The 16,662-nt window shown below is 41.1% G+C and overlaps 1 long non-coding RNA gene across 2 annotated transcripts in view; it reads left to right on the top strand.

The window, feature by feature from the left end:
• The window catches only part of LOC132210800 (uncharacterized), a 158,307-nt gene that overhangs the window by 49,161 nt on the left and 92,484 nt on the right, over positions 1–16,662 (top strand). The window contains exon 4 of one of the 2 annotated variants that reach the window (XR_009446989.1): positions 783–951. The exons of the other annotated variant lie outside the window; for it this stretch is intronic. This is a non-coding gene — a long non-coding RNA (uncharacterized LOC132210800). Of the gene's footprint in view, positions 1–782; positions 952–16,662 lie in introns of those variants that run through there. 2 annotated transcript variants of the gene reach the window in all.

Raw genomic sequence — 16,662 nt, forward strand, 5'->3', positions numbered from 1 at the left:
CTCTACTAAACCCTGGTGAGACCACACTTGGAATATTGTGTCCGGTTCTGGTACCCTATTATAGGAATGATGTGGAGGCTTTGGAGAGGGTGCAAAGGAGGTTTACCAGGATGGTCCCTGGACTGGAGAGCTTGTCCTACGAGGAGAGGTTGACTGAGCTTGGACTTTTCTCTCTGGAGAGAAGGAGGAAGAGAGGTTACCTGATCGAGGTGTACAAGGTAATGAGAGGCATGGATAGAGTCGATAGCCAGAGACTTTTCCCCAGGGCAGGATTGACTGCCACGAGGGGCCATAGTTTTAAGGTGTTAGGAGGAAGGTATAGAGGAGACGTCAGCGGGAGGTTCTTCACTCAGAGTTGTGAGCGCATGGAATAATTCACCAGTGGTAGTCGTGGAAGCGGAGTCATTAGTGACATTTAAGTGACTGCTGGACATGCACATGGACAGCAGTGAATTGAGGGGAATGTAGGTTAGGTTATTTTATTTTTGGATTAGGAATATTCCATGGCACAACATCGTGGGCCGAAGGGCCTGTACTGTGCTGTACTTTTCTATGTTCTGTGTTCTATGTACGTTACGTTTGCTGAGTCTTCTACATCAATGCTGCTCATTACCTCCTCAACTAATTCTAATGCATTTGTTAGGAATGAATTTTCCTTTGTGATGCCATGCTGACTCATCTATTACATGCATTAGAATAGACTGTAACATTTTCCAATGACAGATGTGAAGCTAACTGACCTTTAGTTACATGTCTTTTGTTTTCCTTCCTTTTCAAACAAGGGTTTTACATTGACAACTTTCTGATCCATCGGAGATTGTAAGAACTGCCAATGCTGGAGTTTGAAATAACATAGCATGGAACTGAAGAAGGATCCCAATCTGAAACATCAGCTTTCCTGCTCCTCTGATGCTGCCTGCAGTGTTCCTGCAGCTCCACACTGTTCTAATCCATCAGGACTTTTCCAGAATTTAAGGATTCTTGAAAGATTATGATCGGCGCACCCACCATTTCTAATGACTTTCTATAATATTCTAAGAGGTAGTTCCTCATATCCACGGGCCTGTTGGTGTTTTGTGCCATTAGTGTTCCAAGTACTTTTTCTCCAGTATCTATTTCCTCCTTTTAAACACTCGACAATTTAACATTTACAGAATGCTGTTAATACCTTCAATCTTGAAGACTCCCCTAGTATTTCCTGACACCCCATTGCTTTTTCCCCAGCCTTGTTCTCTAAGAGGTCAATATTCACTTTGGCTTCTCACTGTTTAATCTCTCTCTTTCTAATCTCTTACATAACCTTTATTTTCTTCACTCCAATAATTGGCGGCTTTACCCTGAGCTGAAACAAAACCAGACATTTCTGGAAAGCTCAGCAGGTCTGGCAGCATCTGTGAAGAAAAAGTCAGAGTCAATGTGTCAGGTCCAGTGACCCTTCCTCGGAACTAATGATCCTTCCTCACTGGGCCCAAAACATTAACTCTAATATTTTCTTCACAGATACTGCCAGACCCGCTGAGCTTTTCTAGCAACTTTTGTTTTTCTTCCTGATTTACTGTGTCCACGCTCTTTCAGTTTTTAATTTTCCTTGTGCTACCTAGATCTTTAATGCGAAAATACTGCCCCTAAATTGGTCCATCTCCTTCCCTCTTTCCACTCCAGTAAGGCATCCCTTGCATGCTATCTCCTTGACGAAGATTAAGAAGCTTTCCCTAATATCTCCTGATGTGACTTAACATTTATCTTTTGACTGTTTCTCATCACTGTTTTGACTGTTCTAAAATACTTTTCATGCTGGTACTTATTGGCATAGTGCTCTGATGGGCCATGTTGTTTTCCTTCTTGACTGAAAAAAAATGACAGCTGGCATTGTGCAAGAATGTTACGTGCAAATTTAGAGGGAATGTGTTGTCAGAAACATTCTGATGTTCATCACTTAAGGCTTTGTTTTACCATTCCTAAAGGATGAGCATTCATTGTCAGTGTCATGGTCCAGGGTCAGAGTTTCCTGATGCTACCTTGCATTTTAATTGAGGGTGCAATATTGGGCATGAGCTGAACTGTGCTCACATAAAGACATTGTAATTGTTGTCTGGTGGCCATTCACCTACATCTGCAAATGAGAATAAGAAATGCATGCATTGATAATATAGCAGTAGCAGTGATTATGTGGGTTCTATGAGTGCAATCGATATGCTCTGGTGTTAAGGGTGCATTTGGATGAAGGATTTGGGGATTATGGTGGCTGTGTAATGCAGTGGAAATTGCTGGATGTGTTACTATGCCAACTAATGCCAGTTTATGAAAAAAAAGAGAGCTGCAGATGCTGGAAATCCGAAACACAAAAAAGATGCTGGAAAATCTCAGTAAGTCTGGCAGTATCTTCAGTACTGATTGTAGCTAGAAAATATTTAGTACAGATGCTGAACATGGGCTGGGGAGGAGTGGGAGGCATAAACAATATGTGGAGATGGAACCCAGGGAGAATGAACAAGGATTGAACAGACAAAGGAATGTGTAAAGGGCATCTGGGAGAATCAATAGCTGCTAATGGGGACGATTAGTTGCTGCAAATGGGTTGGTTTGTGGTAGCAGCCCATGTGATGACAAGGTCTGGTGCAAACTTGAGTCAGAGATGTTGGCCAGGGAACAAGGTGGTGTGTTGAAGTGGCAGACAACAGGAAGCTCAGGGTCATTTTTGCGGACAGGACTTGGGAGTTCTGCAAAACGGTGGCCCAGTGTATGTTTCATCCCCTCAGATGTAGAGGAAACCACATTGTGAGCAGCGAATGCATCAGACTAGATTGAGTGAAAGCAGGTAAATCGTTGCTTCACCTGGAAGGTATGTCTGAGGCCTTGGATACTGAGGAGGGAGAAAGTAAACAGGCAGGTCATACACATTCTGTGGCTGCATGGGAAAGTGGTTGGGGATGCGAGGAGATTTTGGGAGTGGAGAAGTTTGGACTATGATGTCCCAGAGAGAATGGTCCCTGTTGAAGTCTGACTAGGGAGGGAGGGGAATATGTGTCTGGTGGGTGCATTCCATTGGAGATGGCAGAAGAGGCTGGTCATCGAGAACTGCTGGTATGACATTGGTCACCTTAATTTCTCTACACTCCCAAACCCATTCGAGCCTAGCTCCCTCTAAACTGACTGCGCTCTGTGCTCTCAGATCCAACCCTGCCTTTGTCATCGAGCCTACCAACAAGGTGGGGATTGTTATTGTCTGGCATACTGTTCTCCACATTGAGGAGGCAGAGCACCAGCTCTTGGACACCTCCTCCGACCTCTCTTGGACCACGGCACCACCATTGAACACCAGGCTATTGTATCTATAAAAATCACTAATCTCATTTCATCTGGTGATCTCACTCCACTGCCCCCAAACTCATAGTTGCCCCAACCCCACACAGCCTGCCTCTACCTCCTTCCCAAAATCCACAGACAGGACTGCCCAGGCAGGCTCATTACTTCTGCCTGTTGCTGCCCCACAGACCTTGTTTCTATACTGTCTCAACTCAATCTTTTTGTCCCCTGCCCAATCCTTTCCCACCTACATCCTGGATTCTTCCGATGCTTTACATCAATTTCAGAATTTTCACTAACTGCCTCGTCTTTTGGATGAATGTGCAATCCCTTTATGCATCCATTCTCCATTATGATGGTCTCAGAGATCTCACTTCTTCCTGGAAAAGAGGTCTGAGCTATTCCCATCCACCACAACCTTTCTCTTCCTGACCGAGCTCTTCTTCACTTCCAACAACTTTGCTTTCAACTCCTCCCACATTTTTCAGGTCAAAGTTGTGGTCATGTGTATCTGTATGGGCCCCAGTTATGCCGGACACTTTGCAGGGTGAGTGGAACACTCTCTGTCCCGGTCCTGCTCAGATACCTCCTCACAACTCTCCTTCTGGTATGTTGATGACGTTATTGGTTCTGCTTCCCTTTCTTGTCTGGAATGAGAAAAGTTTAGCATTTTCACTTTCAATTTTCACTCTGCTTTCACCTTGACTTAGTCCATCTCTGCCTCCTCCTTTTACTTCCTCAACCTCCCTGTTTCCATTTCTGAGGATAGGCTGGTTACCAATATCTACTACAACCCAAATGACACCCACAGTTACCTGGACTATGCACTCCGCTTCCCATAAAGTCTCTGTTCCGTTCTCCCCATTTCTGTGTCTCAGTCATATCTATTCCGATAATACCAACTATTATAAGGGGGCCTCTGAAATGCCCAAACAAGGATTCCCCACCACCACTGTGATTGGCAGTGCCCTTAGCTGTGTGTGCCCCTTTAGCTGCACTTCAACCCTCACCTTTTCTCTTCACTCATACAACAATGGTAAGGTCATTGGTCAAGGTCACTTTTGTGACTCCAGGCCTCAATCTAAACATGACTCCCATATGGATTCAGTCGTTAAAAATTGGCCCAAGGCAGCTAACAGCAAGGTGAAATTTGAAGGGACTGTTTTGGATGGGAGGTTGTGAATCCCAGCATGTAGCAGCTGAGATATTTCTTTGTGCTCCCCAGAGACTGAATCATGCAAAAAGTTTGACACTTACCTTTGGTAGGCCTCTTTGCTGGACTCCAGAAAGTGTGTACCACTTCCTGAGTTTTCAGTAAGGCCATGTCATGGCGCTGGTTGATCCATGGCATTTAGATGTTAAGGAGACTCCACCCTGTCTCAGCCAACCTGAGTGTCAGAGAGGATGAAACAATGCCAAGCCTGCCAATCAGTTGATTCGGTCAAATCTTAACTCTTCCCTTACATCATTTTTATTGGGAAAAACATAGAACATAGAACATAGAACAGTACAGCACAGAACAGGCCTTTCAGCCCATGATGTTGTGCCAACCATTGATCCTCATGTATGCACCCTCAAATTTCTGTGGCCATATGCATGTCCAGCAGTCTCTTAAATGTCCCCAATGACCTTGCTTCCACAACTGCTGCTGGCAACGCATTCCATGCTCTCACAACTCTCTGTGTAAAGAACCTGCCTCTGACATCCCCTCTATACTTTCCTCCAACCAGCTTAAAACTATGACCCCTCGTGTTAGCCATTTCTGCCCTGGGAAATAGTCTCTGGCTATCAACTCTATCTATGCCTCTCATTATCTTGTATACCTCAATTAGGTCCCCTCTCCTCCTCCTTTCAAAGGAACATTAAAAACAGAATCACAGTGCTGGGTATGAAGAATGGTTGTTTGACTGATGTTCAGTAATGGAATCCTCTGTCTAACCTGTCATCTATTTTCTAACGGTCTGTGTCCATTCGCTCCCTGCATCCATGTACCTGTCCAAATATATCTTAAAAGATGCTAATGTGTCTGCGTCTACCACCTCCACTGGCAACACGTTCCAGGCACCCACCACCCTCTGTGTAAAGAACTTTCCACGCATATCTCTCTTAAACTTTCCTCCTCTCACTTTGAACTCATGACCCCTAGTAATTGAGTCCCCACTCTGGGAAAAAAACTTTTTGCTATCCACCCTGTCTGTACCGTTCATGATTTTGTAGACCTCAATCAGGTTCCCCCACAATCTCCATCTTTCTAATGAAAATAATCCTAATCTACTCAACCTCTCTTCGTAGCTAGCACCCTCCATACCAGGCAACATCCTGGTGAACCTCCTCTGCACCCTCTCCAAAGCATCCACATCCTTTTGGGAATGTGGCGACCAGAACTGTACACAGTACTCCAAATGTGGCCGAACCAAAGTCCTATACAACTGCAACATGGCCTGCCAACTCTTTAACTCAATACCCCGCCCAATGAAGGAAAGCATGCCATATGCCTTTTTGACCACCCTATTGACCTGCGTTGCCACCTTCAGGCAACAATGGACCTGAACACCCAGATCTCTCTGTTCATCAATTTTCCCTAGGACTTTTCCATTTACTGTATAATTCGCCCTTGAATTTGCTTTTCCAAAATGCATCACCTCGCATTTGCCTGGATTGAACTCCAACTGCCATTTATCTGCCCAACTCTCCAGTCTATCTATATTCTGCTGTAATTTCTGACAGCCCGCTTCACTATTAGCTACTCCACCAATCTTAGTGTCATCAGCAAACCTACACCTTCCTCCAAATCATTTACATATATCACAAACAACAGTGGTCTCAGCACAGATCCCTGTGGAACACCACTGGTCACAGGTCTCCAATTTAAGAAACTCCCTTCTACTGCTACCCTCTGTCTCCTGTTGCCTAGCCAGTTTTTCAGCCATCTAGCTAGCACACCCTGGACCCCATGTGACTTCACTTTCTCCATCAGCCTGCCACGGGGAACCTTATCAAACGTCTTACTGAAGTCCATGTAAATGATATCTACAGCCTTTCCCTCATCAATCAACTTTGTCACATCCTCAAAGAATTCTATTAAGTTGGTAAGACATGACCTTCCCTGCACAAAACCATGTTGCCTATCACTGATAAGCCCATTTTCTTCCAAATGGGAATAGATCTTATCCCTCAGTATCTTCTCCAGCAGCTTCCCTACCACTGACATCAGGCTCACCGGTTGATAATTTCAAAATAAAGTGTCTAATACCAACAACACCCTCACAATACTTTGATTTGAAACCTGGGCTTCCTCATGATGCTATTTATTAATGCATTGAGGAGGTAGCAGCAAATCATAATACCCCTTGAATTATGTTCCTTGTTTAATACTTTTTCAGATTGCTAAATAATATATAGAAACATTAAAATATTAATTGATTTGGTGATTGGAGCTTTCAATAAGTGAGAAAACAATTTGAATGCCAAAAATTCATCATGTAGATTTCTTGCTCTCACCCTAACTATACTAAACTGGAAATGTAAGGAAATGAATAAGTTAATGGCTTCACTTTAGTTTGACTGGAAATTTTAAAATACTTTCAAAATTCTTATTTTATACCAATTAAATTGACAGACAATGCACTTCTTTGGTGAGAAGGTGGATTAGATATAATCTGTTCCATGTTTTGGTAGCTACTTCTATTTTCTGTCTGGCACATACTTGGCATTTGAAAATTGACGAAGTGCAGAGTAAAATGTCAGCAAGGAATTTTTAATTAGAAAATATGGTAGAGTCAACAATGCAATATAGTTGTGCTAGTTAAGACAGAAGACACTTCTGCATTTTCTTTCAAAATGCAAGTTTGTTTCCAGCAATTTTCTCCATTTTTCCCAGGCCTCAGACATGTTATCAACTCTGAGACATTCACATAGAAGCAGAGGCCACAGTGACAATGATATGAAGAAGTTTTAATTCACTCTGACACAGTGCATAACATGAAACACACATAGAAGTTGTTGACCTCAGTAACACATAGTTGGGCTTGAGAGTTTTCTGAAACACGTTCGTTGTCCCAGTGATGAGATGCTGTGCAATTTTAAAATTAAATTTTTTCAAACAAAATGCCCCATAAAGATGGAAATTGTGAGGTGACCACTGAAGAAGGGAAATTCAGGAGGCAGGGTTGTGATCGGAGAAGATGGGAGTCCTGGGATGGGAACATCCAGATTTATTCTTTACGCACTGGAGAAACAATCTAGCTCCTCCTAGCTTTGTGTGAAAAACTTGATATTTATATTTGATAACTCTCTTTGGCTCTTCCACATTCCAAGTGGCACACCAAACTGCCAACTGAGCTGCTAACAGCTCATTGTGTTGCAAGTGGGCTGAGATGAGGAGAAACATCTTTACTCAGAGGATGATGATTCATTGGAAGTCTTTACTCCAGAGGACCATGGTTAACCTCAGTCTTTGCGAATATTCAAGGGAGACTTTGATAAATTTCTGATTATCAATGGTATAAACTATTACGTGGATCGTGTGAAAAAAAGACGTTTGATCAGCCATGATCATATTAAATGACAGACCAGGTTCAATGGATCGACTGGTCTACTCCTGATTCCTTGGTTCTTAAACATTTATTAAATATTCAGTTATGGAAGCTTGCTCAGATCAGTAAGCACTTTTGCATTTCTTCATTTATATTCAATGCAATAGTTTACAAAGAGATCCCATGATAAATATTTTAAAAGATTGACTCATTGTAAATGTATGTTGTATTTGAAGAGCATTAAAATAATATGCTGGCATTACATTTGCAAGGAAAAGTGATGGACGATTCTGCGTTATGAATAGATCACGGCAAATTCAGTATTGCTGCCAGCAAGCCTCCCAAATATAGACAATTGCAAGGTTCATCTGAAATCTCGTGAGGGTTTTTTCATAAATAATGAATGAATGACTGAAATATGACAATCTGAATTGTACAAAATCAGCAAGGGGATACGCAGTGTGGTAGAACAGGTTAATGAAATGCGACAGGTGTTCATTATAGTAATTGCAAAATACATCCAAACAAATAACCTGATGTAATGGATTTATTAGCAAGGCTCCACAGTCAGTGGGGAAATTCTGATGGAATACCAACAATCTGATTGTTATGCTACATTATTTAATATCCAGTTATGAATTAGTCAATAAAATTATATGATGTGCCTTTGTAGTCACAGCGTTTATATGGCTGGTTCAGTTTTGTTTCTGGTGAATGTCGATGGGATGGATACTTCAGCAATACGTTCGATCTTCAAGCATCAATGGTCAGAGTGTCTCTTGTTGGAAATTGGTTATTGCCTAACACTTGTATGGGGTGAATGTTACTTGCCAGCTATCAGCACAATCCTGGATGTTGTCCAGGTCTTCTTGCATATGGACACAGACTGCTTCAATATCTGAGGAGTAGCAAATGATGCTGAACATTGTGAAATCAGCAGTAAACATCCCCACCTCTGACCTCCTATTTGACAGTAAGTCACTGGTGAAGCAACTGAAAGTGTTTTGGACCCAGGATACCACCCTATGGAGTAATGTCTTTGGTATCTGATAAGTAGATAACTCTTGTTGCCCAACAGCTACTCTCTGCTTGGTGTGGCTGAAAGATTTTTGGGACAGAATAACATAGAATAAGCATATTACAGTCTTTCTTGCTTAAGAATGATCCAAAAATATTTGCTCCAAGAAAGCAATAAAACTGCTGAGGTACTGAGTAAAGTCTGGGTGGATATATGCATTTTCAGGACATATGCAAGCTTTTTTTCTAACCAAGCTTGATGTGGATCCTTTTGCAACTGTTTTTTAAGGTTTTCAAATATACTTTAGCAAATTAAAGCTGGTAGGATACAAATAGCTGCACGCAAATTTTGTGAGACCACATTCAACTCCGTTATAGCATAAGAACGTACACTGCGATCTCTTTATTTATAGCAAAAGGTCAAAAGACAAAGAAACCTCTTGTTAAATATTGTGACAACGTTTGATCAGAAAGATGATGATTATTGATTTTTGCATTGCAAGCTGGAACTTGGTAGAGTAGTTGATCTGCTCACATTTTATTATGTTTTCCGCAATTAATATTCCCATAAACTGACTCTATTTGTGTGAAGCTAATATCCCTATATTTGTAGGCTTTCCCCTTTTAGGCTGTCTGCATTCTTGGAGAAGTAATGTCTTTATATTTTGACGACACTGTGGAAAGATGTGACAAAGTGGCTACTCTCTAGACAACTGACAACAGTCACAAACAACCAGGGGAAAAGTAGGGCCACCTCCTAATGGTCAGATTTGTGTTCAGCGTGGCTACCTGTAGAAACATCATCTTCTTTGCTGGTCCATCGTAGACAAAGATGACTCTCTTCCATCCTCAGAGTTAGTCCATAAATGGCTGTACCTCCTCATGATACTTTCACAGACTCTGACGCACTTAGGGCAGAAGGTCATTACGGAAACGGGTGGCAGCGTGCTCCTTCTGTGGTTTCCGCCTGGCTTCTACTTTTTTCTGACAGCAAGCCTTGCGGTGTAGAAACAGGGTACTTGGGGTGGGTGATGGCCTAGTCATATTATTGTGAGACTATTAATCCAAAGGCTGAAGTAATTTTCTGGGGACCTGGGTTCAAAACCCACGAAGGAGAATTTTAATTCAATAATAATCTGAAAGTAAGAGTCCAATGTTGATCATGAAACTGTTGCTGATTGTTAGTGGTGAAGAGGGAAAAAAACAACTCTATCTGTTTTACTAGTCTCTATTTGGGAAGGTAGTCAGCAATCCTTACCCCTGGTCTGGCTAACTTCTGACTCCAGACCCACTGCAATGTGGTTGAGTCTTAATTCATGGGGCGCCTATCTTAATGATCTACTCAAGGTAATAACAGTCAGAATGTTAGCATTAATGGAGGAGAGGTTGCTTTCTCTCACACTTTTAAGGAAATACTGCTACCTGTACATTTACCACTCTGGAGTAACTCTATCTGAGGTTATTTGCTCTAAGTACAAGTCCTCAACTCCTCATGCACATTACTTTATTTATATCTGCACATAGTAGATGATCAGACATAGCTCTCTAGTGTAGTATCTAAAACCTCTCTCTTCACACGCTCATTCTAGACTGGTATCTTCTCTCTTACTGTATCAAAAGCATACATTCACATGATTCACATTAATCCCATTATTCTACAATAGGTGACTCAGCACAACTACATCACTAACCCTGAACAGACAGAGAGAGAGAGAGAGAGAGAGAGAGAGAGAGAAAGAGAGAAAAAGAATTAAAATTGGCTTGAACTTGTCCAGTAGCTACACACAAGCGAGCAATAAATCAAATCAAAGTGTGGAACTGGATGAACACAGCGGGCCAAGCAGCATCTTAGGAGCACAAAAGCTGACGTTTCAGGCCTCAACCCTTCACCAAAAAAAGGTTTCTTTTTCTGATGAAGGATCTAGGCCTGAAGCATCAGCTTTTGTGCTCCTAAGATGCAGCTTGGCCTGCTGTGTTCATCCAGCTCCACACTTCGTTATCTTGGATTCTCCAGCATCTGGAGTTCCCATCATCGCTGAATAAATCAAATCAAATTTTGTGACGCATAGTCAAAATGGTACAGAGCACATTAGTTGAAATCATCCTTAAGCTGTGTTGTGTTCTACTAATCACACCAGAGTGCTCTGTCCACTATGGGTCATTGAGGTACAGAGGCAAAATTCAAGCCCTCTAGGGAAGTCCACAACATCCTTATCATCCAAGAACTCAATATGAGGGAAGATTGCAAAAATGGAACATTTCAGCCTTGAAAGAAGCAAAATGAGGGATTATCTCATTGGGTAGAAAAGTTAGATTCAACATACTATTGATGTACCTATCCCAAGGAACGTGGGTGGGGTGATGTGTCTTATTTGTTAAAGTAAATGCAGTCAGTTGTTGAGTCAAAGGCAATTTGGAATGCTACATCTCATTCATAGTTTGAAGCTCAGGCATCACATAATCCAGCCAAAAATCTTTGCCATCCTTGCAGCCAGCTCTCTGGGAATTAGATTATTTTGATCATAAGGCCCCGAATGCCATTTGATGTGAATGACTTTGTAATTCAATCCTACCCTCTTCACAATCTGTTATGTATGAGAAAGAACATGAAACTGTAACTAAGATGGCCAACTCAATGCGTTTTTACCTTACTCTGTGCTGGGCATGATCACAACATGAACATATTTAGACAATCAAAAGGAGAAACAGTGTAATGAACTAGTTACAGGTACTCAAACAATACAACCTCAAAAACAAACAAATCTCTGCACATATTCAACTAAACAAGCTAACAACTGACTTTCTCTTGAAACTATACAGATTAACCCATTCTAACAGCTCATGAATATCTCCAGTGTCTGGTATGATGAGAACAAAAACAAAAAAAAATTAGTAGGTCTAGCAGCATCTGTGAAGCAAAAATGTTTCGGATCCAGTGACCTTTCCTCAGAACTTAATCAGTTCTGAGGAAGGGTCACTGGATCCTAAGCGTTAACTCTGTTTTTTCCTTCACAGATGCTGCTAGACTTGCTGAGCTTTTCCAGTAACTTTGTTTTTGTTCCTGGTTTACTGCATCCACAGGTCTTATGGTTTTTATCTGACATGATGTGAACCTCAGCACAGTGGTTAAATTGACATGGATGCAGATGTTATTTCTTGGTCATCTCATATACTAAACCATGCAATTAAACTAAGGAGGAACAGACAAATTTTAATCATCACCAGAAAGTCTTGATAGAAATCTGAACTTCTGAGTAGTGGAGTTGGAAATCTGAGAATCATTCAACACACAGTTGACTGTTATTATTGGGGATTGTGGTACCTTCCTGGGTCATCTTAAGTGGATAGAGCAGGCTTAGATATCAGTAATAAACTGAAAATGAATGAGACATTTGCCTAGATTCCCAACAGCCTGTCAAATGAAATTTCAAAACAGGAGCAGAATCATTGAAGTTGCTTTTTTAAAGTTGGTATTTTGAAAAGAAAGTTTCAATGATCTTGCTCAGAATAATAGTTGTGAAGTTTGTCTTACAAAATTTAAATTCAGCCCAAATTGAATCTTTTGAGAGAAACAGCCTCCTAGTTGCTATCGTTATTGTAACATTGTGTATCGTTATTGTAATTGCTTTCTGGTCATTATACTTAAGAAGACACTAATATATAGAACAGACAAACGAAATCTCTCATAGCAACTAATGGAAATTGTAGGGATTTGGACAATACTCTGAAAGTCCACATGCATCTGCACACAACATAGAAAAATACAAATTACCTTACCATGAGGCACGGCTATAAAATTGATGTTATATAAAATATGATCAGTAGTAATAACTGTGCCATCAGATCTAAGGAAAGTTGAAATGGTTCATCAATCAGTGTATGTAGGTTGGAGCCAGCTGAACTAAATTGCAGATCACAAAAACAATTCTAGTGAATCTTCCTGAGCAGATGATGAATGGCTTTAGTACTGCTTCAGAACTGGCTGCTGAAAGGAGTATTAGTTTCTAATTCCCTTTCTACTATAGAATGGCCACATGACTGCTCGAGACAATCTTGGTGTGTAAGGAAGATGCTGTCATTGTTGTAAACCTTGACCTCTTGACTTGCATTTCTCACTTGTACCTTTGTCCCAGGTTTTCATTCTTGGAGGCAAATAAATTCACCAAAAGCAACATGTGGATCAAAGCAACCATTTCTGATTTGTTCTTCACGATATTGTGCTGAAATGTATGGTTTACATACGGAAGCATAGAAACTAAGCAAGGAGTAGGCCATTTGGTCTTTTGACCCTGGTCTGCCATTCAATATGATCTGAGCTGATCTTTTATCTCAGCACAGTATTCCCGCTTTCTCTCCATACCCTTTGATGCTGTGGTCTGGAAGTGAGGTAAACTAGGGTACTGTGCATACTTTTCCAAAAACCTTCAATGTTTGGAAACATTTCGGGAATAGCGGGGCTCGATTTATGATGAATGACCCCAGTGGGTCATAATACCTGTATTAGAGTTAAAACAAAGCCAAAGATACTAGAAATACTCAGCAGCACAGATCTTACCTGTGCAAAGAGAAATAAAGTGAACTTCTCAGGTCGATGGTCTTTTGTTAGAACTCAAAAATAGGAAGAATGTGACAGGTTTTAAGCAAATCCAGAGATGAAAAAAGGTGAAGGAGGCATACAATATGATTTGAACACCCAGATAGCCTGAAGATCATATGGCAGGGACTCTTCCTTCCACTGACATTATGTCATTAGAGACATGAAGAGAAATTGTGGTTTACGTTGGATTGAGGAATCCTTTATCTATCTGCTCTTCCTCCTTACTCCAAAGGCATCATATCTTCCAGAGATGGTCCATTTGAATGATCCAGCTTCCAGCCCTCACTGTTGCAGCCTGCTGCTGTAGGTTCAATAACAGAGCAAAGAACAGAAAATAAGGCATGAATTGAGTGGGAAACAGGAGTGATAAAATAACTAACAGGCTGAAGATGCAAGTTACAGGAACTGGAAATGGGGTCAAGTTGAAAAATACAATGCGTCCAGAGGAGGTTCACATAGGAAAACGTTGAATCATTCTCAACAGTTGCTGTCCGAAACACAGGAAAATTGATTATAATCTGAAATTGTTGAACTCAATTTAAAGTGCCCAGATGGAAGGAGAGACGCCATTCTGAAAACTTATTTTGAGTTTCATAGGACACAAAGGTGACAATGGACAGGGTGGGAGACTCCGCATAAAATCCATTCACTAAATTATTGACCACAACAGACCTTTATATCCTGGAAGAGTCAGAAGTGATTTAATTGAAACATACAAGGTCCTGAGGGAACTCAACTGGATGGATGTGGAAAAGATGGTTCCTCCTATGAGAGAATCTAGAATTGCGGATCATCATTCAAACATAAGGGATCATCCATTTGAGACAGAAATTAAGAAACTTTTTTTTCTCGAGGGCTGTTAGATTTTGTAATTCTGTTCTTCAAAAGGCAGTGGATGCAGGATATTTGATATGTTTTTAAGGCAGAAGTGGGTAGATTTTTGATTACCGAAGGGATAAAGGATTATCAAGGGCCTATAAAAATTTAGAGTTGAGGCTAAAATCAGGTGATCTTACTGAAAGGTGAAGCAGGCTCAAAGAGCTGAATAGCCTCTTTTTGTTCCTTATTTACATGTTATTTGTATGTCCATATCTTTGTAGGTTCATAAATAGCAGATTTGATTTGTGTGCCACGGTTGATGACTTGACAAACTGGAGACATATAGAGTGGAATCTTCTGGACGTGGACAAGGGGAAAGGGATAGGAGAGGAGGAGGGAAACCTAGCAAATTAGTAGCGCAGTTTCCTGGATCGATAGATACCCGACAACTTCCTACTTCCACCAATTGAGTTTTAAGCAGGAAGGCCCTTGGGAACCTAAAGGCCCTTAAGACATGAATTAACAATCACTTCAATCTCACTTTAAAGCCTACTATTTCCTGAGCTGCAATGTTCTCTGCTTCTAAGGACAAATGAAAACAGCCCAACAAATAAGTAAAAGTAAGTGGCCTACCCAGTTGAAGAGAGACTAGGTCCCTTGATCTGGATTAATTTGTGCATAATCAAGGGCATGGAAATGGGATAGGGTCCACCTCCTTAGCCTTGATTCCAATATCCATGAATGTCATCTCCCGGTAACCCACACCCTGCAGGACACATTCCCTCCAATAACACTTACCTATGTCCCTGTTTACTGTCCCAGCAGCAGCAATGACTTTGCCAATGGCAGTGCTGGCATTGTTGTACAATTGTTAGGGTTGTCAGCCTCTGGTTAGCCTATAGCTCCTAGTGGTCGGGCATTGTATCATTGTAGCTTGAGGTCCTCAGTTGAGACGAAGACTTTGTGGTGTACAATGATGGACATAAGATCCAGCAGGTTTTCCTTCTGGGAATGGGTCTTGGTGTCTCAGTGCTTTTACAGGCAATGTATGAGGTCCCTGCCTAACAAAGAAAGTTCCACCCAGAATATAGATTGTGTGACTGCTTTTAGAATATCTTCATTCAGTCTATAAGCATGGCCGCTCATGACCAATTATCAAGTATATCATGAAACTAAAGCACCAAGCCATCGGGAACGTGGACTATAATGTGTCGGTCCCTGTTGAAGATAACTTACATCTTGACAGAACCATTTCTCAGTCCAAGTAACACATTTTGTGTTAATTCAGTTAAACCAAAATAATGAAAAATATAATTTTTAAATTTTATACATGAAAATGTACCTGGATTTTGACAGCTATTGGACACAGAAGTATGACAAAAGTGTAAGAACCCTGATATCAAGTGTAGAATGATAAGTCTGAAAACTTTGGAAATATACATCTTCATTTCAAGCAACATGCTTTCCTTGCCTCATGCCATTAATAAAATAAGTACATAGGTCAGAACTGAAGTAAAATCTCTCTCTGCTTTTGATGTGTAGGAGCTTCCAATTACATTGACAAAGATGTGATCTGCTTAACGCTTAAAGGCATGCTGTCAAAAGATATCTATCATTTCACAAGAAAGAATAAGAAGGTAGTTGACATGCTTTCAAGCACAAAGTCACTGCTTTTTCAAAAATTCATTCATAGGTTATGGGCATCACTGGCTAGGTCAGCATTTATTCCGCAAACTGAGCTGCACTGTCGAAGATGGTGAGCTGCATTCTTGATCCTCTGCAGTCACTGGGGTGCAGGTATGTTCACAGTTTTGTTGGAAATGGGGTGTCAGAAATTTGACCCAGAAACATTGAAGGAACAGTGATATATTCAGAGTCAGGACAGACTGTGGATTGGATGAGAACATGCAGCTGGTGGAGTTTGAAGAAAGCTGCCACCCTTATCTTTCATTATCTTGGATTCTCCAGCATCTGCAGTTCCCATTATCTCTGAACCCTTATCTTTCTGTATGGGAGAAAAGGTGTTGTTGACAAATCCTTGGTGAGTGGCTACAATACAACATGTAGATAGAATTGTAGATAGATTCCATGACTCTATGAACCAACTTCCTTTGTGCAAGACATGACTCCAGCCAGTAAGGAGTTTTCCTTTTGATTCTACTGACCTCAGTTTTGCTCAGGTTCATTAATGTCACACTTGGTCAAATGATGCCTTCATAGTGGGACGCTAGTGAGGAAATTGCAGGGCTCCTAGCAGAAGTATTTATACCATCTATAAACATGGGGGAAGTACCAGAGGACTAGACGGTGGCTAGTGTCATGCCGCTGTTTAAGAAAGGCTGTAAGGAAATACCTGGGAACCATAGATCCATAAGTCTGATATTGGTG

Source organism: Stegostoma tigrinum, chromosome 21, assembly GCF_030684315.1.
Source record: "Stegostoma tigrinum isolate sSteTig4 chromosome 21, sSteTig4.hap1, whole genome shotgun sequence".
NCBI classification, from domain to species: domain Eukaryota; kingdom Metazoa; phylum Chordata; class Chondrichthyes; order Orectolobiformes; family Stegostomatidae; genus Stegostoma; species Stegostoma tigrinum.